This window comes from Orycteropus afer, unplaced genomic scaffold, assembly GCF_000298275.1.
Source record: "Orycteropus afer afer isolate SDZICR_OR568_19922 unplaced genomic scaffold, OryAfe1.0 scaffold00006, whole genome shotgun sequence".
In the NCBI taxonomy this organism is placed as follows: Eukaryota; Metazoa; Chordata; class Mammalia; order Tubulidentata; family Orycteropodidae; genus Orycteropus; species Orycteropus afer.
Genome location: NW_006921593.1, coordinates 12,022,445 through 12,030,101, shown reverse-complemented (window position 1 = coordinate 12,030,101; position 7,657 = coordinate 12,022,445). Strand labels below are relative to the sequence as shown.

The following is a 7,657-nucleotide window of genomic DNA, read 5'->3' as shown; positions in this document are numbered from 1 at the left end:
GCCGGAGCCTGGAGGTGCACGGGAGTGGCCAGGGGGCGCGCCCTCCGCGCGCGAGCGCGCCCTGCGGGGCCTGCCTGCGTGGAGACCCCCGCCCCAGCCCAGGAGGCGGCAGGGGTTCCGCAGCCCAGCACCCCTAAACCCAGCCTCGTGCATTCACCCATGGCGCGCACGTGAACGCCGCTGAGTGCCGGCCCTGCACCAGGCGCCCCCTGCCGGCCCTCGGGACCCTCCCCGCGGCCCACGACCCGGGAGGGAGGCCCTCACCGCTCCCGGGGGCCTCGTGATCGGATATCCGCGCGGAGGAAGCCGGGCGCCCGGTCGGGTGCAGGGCCCCAGGGTCCGGGCGACCCCTCGCCGGTGATGGAGCAGGTGGACAGGGTGCTCACAGCTCCGCGGCCCGCTGTCACCGCAGGGCCCTGGTCCCGGGCCGCCTATCCTCCAGGTTTGGTTATAGGGCCGGCACTGATACACGTCGGGAGGTGGGGTGGGGGGACGTGGCTTGGATGAAGGGGTGCACTGGGCTGTGGCAGCTGAGGACAAGAGAGTAGGGTGAGGTGGCTTCGCAGAGGAGGGCCACGTGGTCGGGAGCAGCAGGGAGGGCAGGGCTGTGAAGCAGAGGAAATGGCACAGGTGAATGGCCTCCTTGGGGCTGTGGGGGGTGAGGTCAGCACGCCCCCTGCTTGGCTGGGGTCCGAGGGTGAGCGTGGGCATTGCAGAGTTCCAGGGCCCCTTTTCAGCACCAGTGAGCCACGGCCTGACCTGGGTCCTCCCCAGTCTGTGGCACGATATCTAGTGCTCTTCTGTAGTGCACGCGCGCATGCACGCACACACACACACACACACACACACATACATCTCCAACGCTCAAGGCAGGGCAGCACTTCGTACTGACTTAGGCTCATCCTCCTTGAAATCACAGCTTCTCCCTCCAGAACTCAGCCACCCCCGGCTGGGGAACTGGCAGGCCCAGGAGGGCTCAAACCTCTGTCCCTTGGTCCCTTTGCAGTGTCCTCCGTCCCAAAACACCCAGATCACCAGGCTGCCCCCCAGGTGACTCCTCAGAGTGATTGTGTTTGGTTCTTAGTGTTTATTTTTTTTAATTCTGTCTTTTAAATTAATAACTAACATTTAAAAATTGAGAGTTGCACTCTTGTGAAAAAAAAAAAAAGAATCAGAAGTCTGGCAACATAGTCTGGCTCAGGGCACACATAATGCAGCCACGTGAAGGTATGGTCTGCCAAGTTGAGCGTGTCCCAGGCTGAAGTTAGACTTGTTACTGCTCAGCCTCCCTGAGCCCTTGCCCCCTGCCTGTGATTTCAGGAGCAAGGTGTGCTCAGGTGGGCAGCCACCTTTCCTGGGAGTGCAGCCCCTTGATACACTCAACAGGGTACTGACCACTAGTGTTTATTACAATCATATCCATAGCAGTGGCCCACTCTTCCAGCCTGACCCCTTCCTTCCATCCAGCTCTGCTCTCTGCTGAACCCCAAGACTGGACTTTTCGGGTCTGTGCCTCACCACGGCATTGGACTGGCTGAGCCTTGCAGATGCCCCTCCCCTGGAGCCATGGCATCTTGGGGCCTGCAGGCAGGGCTCTCCTGGACGGGTCTCTCAGGCTGCTCCCGTGTCCCAAGGGCCCCTGGCTCTGGGCTGATTGTGCCAGGTGCTTCTGGCCATGGACACTGCGCACAGCGGGGCGGGAGCTGCCTGGCAGGCCTCTCCTGGTGGTGGGTTGTGGAGCCAGGAGACCCGCTTCCTGCCTCAGTCCTCTCTCTCCCTCCCTTTTGCTCCTTGGTGGGAAGCTGTGTGCTGGAATGGCACTGGGTGGCCCTGCTGCTTGGGTTTCACGAATCTCTCAGTCCCAGCCAAGTCCTGCCCCTTGGCCCCTCTGCCCATCCCTTCCTATGAGTTCTTAGGATCCCTGGTGGCACTTGTCCCACCAAGGCCAGTGGCCTTATCCCTGGAGTTCCAGGTTCCCACACCTCCCCAACACAGACACATACGCATACATATCCATACACATGCACACACATACATGTGCATACATATACACATGTGCGTATGCACATATGCATACAAATACATCTGTGTGCATACATATACATACATGTACACACACACACACACAGCTTCATTTTCAACAGGAACTCTTGGTCAGGGTGTGCTCACGTACAGTGTGGTAGCTCCCCAATGACAGACTCACACTCAGCCTGAGTGTCACACGCCTGCCCATGCCAGGCACTGCCCAGTTGATGAGGAAGGTGACAGCACAGGTTTACAAGTGGGACCTGCTTTGCTCCCAGGCTCTGAGCAGGAGGACCAAGGACCCCACGTGGGCAGAACGGCTGCAGGAGGAGGGACGGAGGAGGGAAGTGTGGCAGCTGACAGTGGGGAGGGGGTGGGCCCTGGGAGGGCAGAAGGAAGGCCTGAAGGGGCCCACAGCTCCCAGGACATCCCTGGAGAGCCCTCTCCCACTCACAGGGGGGCAGTGCTGGACCTGTGACGTTTCCTGTACCTCTCAGCACTCATAACAACTAGAGCATGACACGGTACTGCGATTCTATCTAATGGTGGTTGGGCCCGGTGTGGGCTTTGATGCTATTTTGGGACATGATTGACTGAGTGTAGATGTACCCAAATCCTGCCCATCGCCTGCCCGCCTGCGGGGGTCCTGGTGGGCTGGGAACACGAGGAACATCAGGCTTGGGAGCACTGCAGAAGCCCCCAGTGCCACACAGTCCTCACCCATAAAGGCTGGAGGCCTCCCGTCAACATGAGCTGCCTGAGGCTGGCGGCAGGGATGGGGGCTGGTGAGCAGGCTTGTTAGGGGCAGTCCATTGGATAGGTGACATCGCCTTTTGCTTGCCACCACTTGACCTTGTTTCGGACACAGGAGTGAAGCAATGCCCTAGCTGGCTGCCTACCTCTCCTTCCCTAGGAAGACCACAGTCTGTTAGCCATCACCGTAGACCCCCACGGGTCCGGGCCTGCTGGGTGCCATCCAACCTTACTGCTCATTTCAGTCACTGTGTCCACCTTGTCTCTGTGCTGGGGTCCCTGGATGGCACAAACGGTTATCGCACTCGGCCGCCACCTGCAAAGGTGGAGGTTCACGTCTACCCAGAGCACATGGCCTGAGAGTCTCCCTCCAAAACCCCAGCCACTGCAGAACCTGCGGAGCTCACGTCTACCCTGACGCTTACAGTCGTCAGGAGTCAGGTAGCCTTGGCAGCAGCTGGTGGCTGGTTTCCCTCTGATGGTTAAATGCCGCCTCTGCCCGCTGCCCCTCCAGGATCCCGTCATTCTCTGCGGACATGAGTGAGTCCAGTTCCATGACAGCATGTCTGATTCAGCCCAGGTTTAGAGAACAGCTGCTGATGGCGCAGTGCCCCCTTTTCCCGGCAAGTTCTTTATCTGCTCAGTGCAGGGAGTGTCTGTCCTCTCGACCCCTCCTAAGGAACATGGCCAGCAGTGGGGCGTTGGGAATAAAACAGCTCTTTTCTGCAGGCCTTTTGGTACCTTCCTCAACATGCTCCAAGGCAGTCCTGGCAACTCCCAACTCATTGACTGTGGGCCTTTGTTCTGTCCGAGCTTCCAAGAACTGCCCACAAGAGTGTTAGGTCCAGCTCCAGGGCCCTTGCCCGGGCATTACTTGCAGGGATGTAAGGGCATGCGCCCATGTCTATCAATTCTCCCTTCCCCAGCCTCAGGCCCCATCCACCCAGGCCATCACCCACACAGTCCGTTGCCAGGCACTCTCCTAGTTCCTGCTGGTACATCTTAGCCAGGTCTTACAGCTCCTTTGGTGAACAATCTCGTCCCTCAGCAAAGTAGCCCTGGCGCTCAGCTGCCAGCTGAAAGATTGGCAATTCAAACCCACCAGCTGCTCCATGGGAGACAGATGTGGCCATCTGCTTCCAAAGAAACATGACAGCCTTGGAAACCCTATGGAGCAGTACTACCCTGTCCTTTCAGGTTGCTATGAGTCAGAACGGACTCCACACAACACCAGCAACATAGGACTAGTGGCCAGAAGGGGAGATGGAGGCAGATCTTAGTTGGGGGAGCAAATACTGACTTGAAACACATCTGCCTCAGTGAGCTCTCTGCACGGTGTTCAGGCAAGCATATGTGTGTGTGTGGGGGGGGGGAGTGTGAGGTGTGTGAAGCTACTGTCTTTAGCAACAGAGAGTGGACCATTGGTGCAGACCCAGAGGGTTGGGAGGAGCCTGGGGACTCAGGGTTCCCCGCACATCACCAGATATCCCCCACCCAGGGGAGCAGGAGAGTCTCCTCTCGTCCCAGGGCCAAAGCTACCGCCCCCCCTCTTTTCTGCTGTGCTCACTCCTGGCCTGGCCTGCAGTAGTCTGTCCTCGGCTGCAGGAAATGGGAGGCGTGACATCCTGGGTGGGAGGGCTTCTGTCCCTCTACCTTAGGCCGATCGCTGTGCACCCAAGACTCATTACTCGTCGTCATGGCGCTGACTATACTTAACTGTTCTGTGGTTGCTACAGTGACCAGTGACAGTGTATCTCAAGGGATCAGGACACCATGTGGGCCAGAGGGACCACTCCCACCTGGTCTCCTAGGAAGCTCCAGCCCGGGGGGGGGTGTCCCCGAGGCTCTCCGATGAGTGATCCCACCCCAGGCTCCCACATGTAGAGTCTACTTCCTAGGAAACATGTGATCCTCAGCCTGTATGACCATGAGACCAGAAGAACTAGATGGTGCCCGGCTGCCTCTGTCAACCACTCGGCAGGGGATCGGTGCAAGAGATCCATTTCCTAGGACCACCTTCAAGGCCATCACTCTTACAGTGGGTGCCCAAGAAGCAAGTCTTGAAACAAGGATTTGTGGTTAAGGAAGTACTCCTGGGGGGGTGTTGGAATGAGAGGAAGCCAAGTAAAGGGCAGGAGCTCAAGCGAAGTCCTGCAAAGGGTGCAAGCACCACCCTGATCCCACTGGGAGACTCTGACGTGTAATTAACACCTCTGAGCTTGGCTGGCAAGCTCCTCCCACCACCAGTGATTGGTCAAGGGCCCGATGGGGGACGTCCCTCCTCAGGCACTTCCGATTGTCAGTGCAGAGGGTAAAAGTGGCTCCAGCACCCCAAGTTTGGGTCTTCCTCCAGCCAAGAGTTAAAGGCACTGACTTGGAGGTGGAAGCTGAAAGGAAGACAAAAGTGATAAAAACAAAAAGGGGGGGCTCTGAGATTATCTGGCTGGTTGAGTCCTAATAGAATCAAGGAATGTCAGGGCAGGAAGGCCCCTCATGACTCTCCTCCACGTGGGCATCCAGATGTGCTTTTGAAAATAGCAGATGACAGCGGCCTCAGCCCTGCACTCCACTCTGTCGTTGAACTGAATTGTCAGAAAGCTCATCCTTACAAGGCGTCAAGACTGGTCTTGCAAGCATCTATCTCTGTCCCAGTTCCTCCTGTGAGGGTTTTTTTAATAAGTCCATTCCCTGCCTGAGGAGTCCTGGACCCAAGCCATGGTCTTTTCAATAGCCTCATATGCACGTGAAAGCTGGATAGTGCATCAGGAAGGCCAAAGAAGGATTGACGCAGCTGAATTACGGTGTTGGCGAAGAAGACGGACTATACCGCGGCCTGCCGGAACACCGGAGGAAAGGACAGCCGGGATGCTGCTTAGAGGAGAGGGTGCTGAGGCTTCATCTCGTGTACATGTTGTCTGGAGAGACCGACCCTGGAGAAGAGCGTCGTGCTTGGTAAAGGGTCAGCGAAAAGAAGACCCTCAACGGGATGGATGGACACAGTGGCTGCAATAATGGGCTCTAACATAGGAGTGGTTGTGAGGATGGCGCGAGACCAGCCGTGTTATGTTCTGATATACACAGGATCACTGTGAGTCAGAGTCAAGTTGATGGTGCCACTCCCGGGCCAAGGACCTTAGGCTGTCGGTAAATTGTGAGGTGAGGAGCGCTGGCCATGAGCCTGAATAGTACGCCCCATGCTCTAGAACAACTAGGGAGTCCTGGTGGCACAATGGTTGAGTACTCGGCTGTTAAACCAAAAGGCCAGTGGTTCAAATCCACCAGCCACTCTGTGGGAGAAAGAGGAGGTAGTCTGTTACCGTAAAGACAACAGCCTTGGAAAGCCTAGAGGACATTTCAACGCTGTCCTCTAGGGGCGCTGTGAATCAATCGACTCAATGACGGTGGGTTTCGAAAACAGCCAGAAAACCTTTCCTTGGCCATCCACCCGATCCCGAGGTGAAAACACGAAGGCGGGACAGTAGTTACTTGTTTTTCTTTATTTTTCGTTTTTTGTTTCTCACTTACCAACACATTTGTAAAATGCAACAGGCTGTGTTAGCAACAGAGAGACGGGGAGGAAAGGGTTAAGTGGGACCAAAGCAGCTGCAGGTAGGACGCCAGGTAGAAGAAAAAGTGCTTGGGGCTGGGGTCAGACGCCATCCTGCCTTCCCACAGGGTATCAGCAGCCTGCCGCTGCTCTGTGCAACGCCCAGATGATTTTATAATGGTCGTAGCATCGCTTGTGGGCCCCAACCCTTGTCCTCAGTATCCTCCCCTTCCCCCTGCCCTGCCCTGTCCCTGAGACCGAACACCACAGCCTCAGGCCCTGGGCAGCGTCGGAGAAGTTTAGAGCTACTGGGTCCCAGGGAGGACAAGGGCAGGGGCTCCCCCAAAGCTCCTTCTGAGGGGAATCCACCCTTCAGACCTTGGAGAGTGCTCCCAAAATTCTCTTTGCTTCAGCCAGAGGCTTTAACACAATAGGGCGTGGAGACAACACTGTAGGACGCGGACATGGCAGCCAACAGGCCCAGTGTCCAGCGCCTCAGCCCTGCCTCCGAGCCTGGCAGAAACCCTGGGCTGCCCTGGAGGGAAGGTGTCAGTCACCTCTGCCCCAGGGCAGGGCTTCCTAGCCCGTCCCCCTAGACACCCTGGGTGCTTGGCCCCTGTGTTTATGAACCAGCATTTTAATCAGAATGGCATCCATCCTGATGCGTTTTCCTTCCAGAAAGTGTTTCCGAGGCGAACACTCTCGAGGACAGTTCAGTGCCGTGATGGCCTGTGTAGTGTGGACACGTGGCTTCCCTCTCTGTCATCTTTCCTTGCAACAGTTTTCATCAGGATCAGATCCTTTTCACCGTAAACTTTACCACCTGCACTCGACTCACTGGATACTGTTCACTCCGGCAAATGCCACCAACTGTCCCTCTGTCACTGGGCGTTTTCCTCTGTGGCTCTCGTCTCTAGTAAGTGCCAGTCTTCCCAGGGAAACCTCGGCAGCAGTTTCATCACGTGCTGTTTGGGCCGTAGTGGGCTTTCTCTCCTGCCTGGTGTCTGGGGCCTGTATTCACTTACACTCCACGGGACTTCTCAGTTAATCCAGGAGAAGCGAGGAAGTCTTTTCCGAACAATATTACAGGATTTCTGAGACCACAAAATGGGGTCCAAGCGTCCCACTGTGTGCAGGGCTGCCTGCGCAGCCGTAGGTCGGGAACACCACTGGCCCCGTGGCCTCTAAGCTCAGAGACCACCTTCATGCCACCTTGGCAGCCCCGTCCCGACCTTGGCAGCCCCCTGCCCACGCAGCTTGGCTCCCCAGCCTCCCCGGGCACCATCGGTGCACGCACCCTCACGGCGCCTTGTCCGTGGGCGTGGTGGCCAC

General features: G+C 57.2%; 1 protein-coding gene across 1 annotated transcript in view; it reads right to left on the bottom strand.

Moving 5' to 3' along the window:
* Positions 1-7,657, bottom strand: part of ZNF316 (zinc finger protein 316) — a 37,079-nt gene that overhangs the window by 25,106 nt on the left and 4,316 nt on the right. The gene's annotated exons all lie outside the window — the stretch shown is intronic.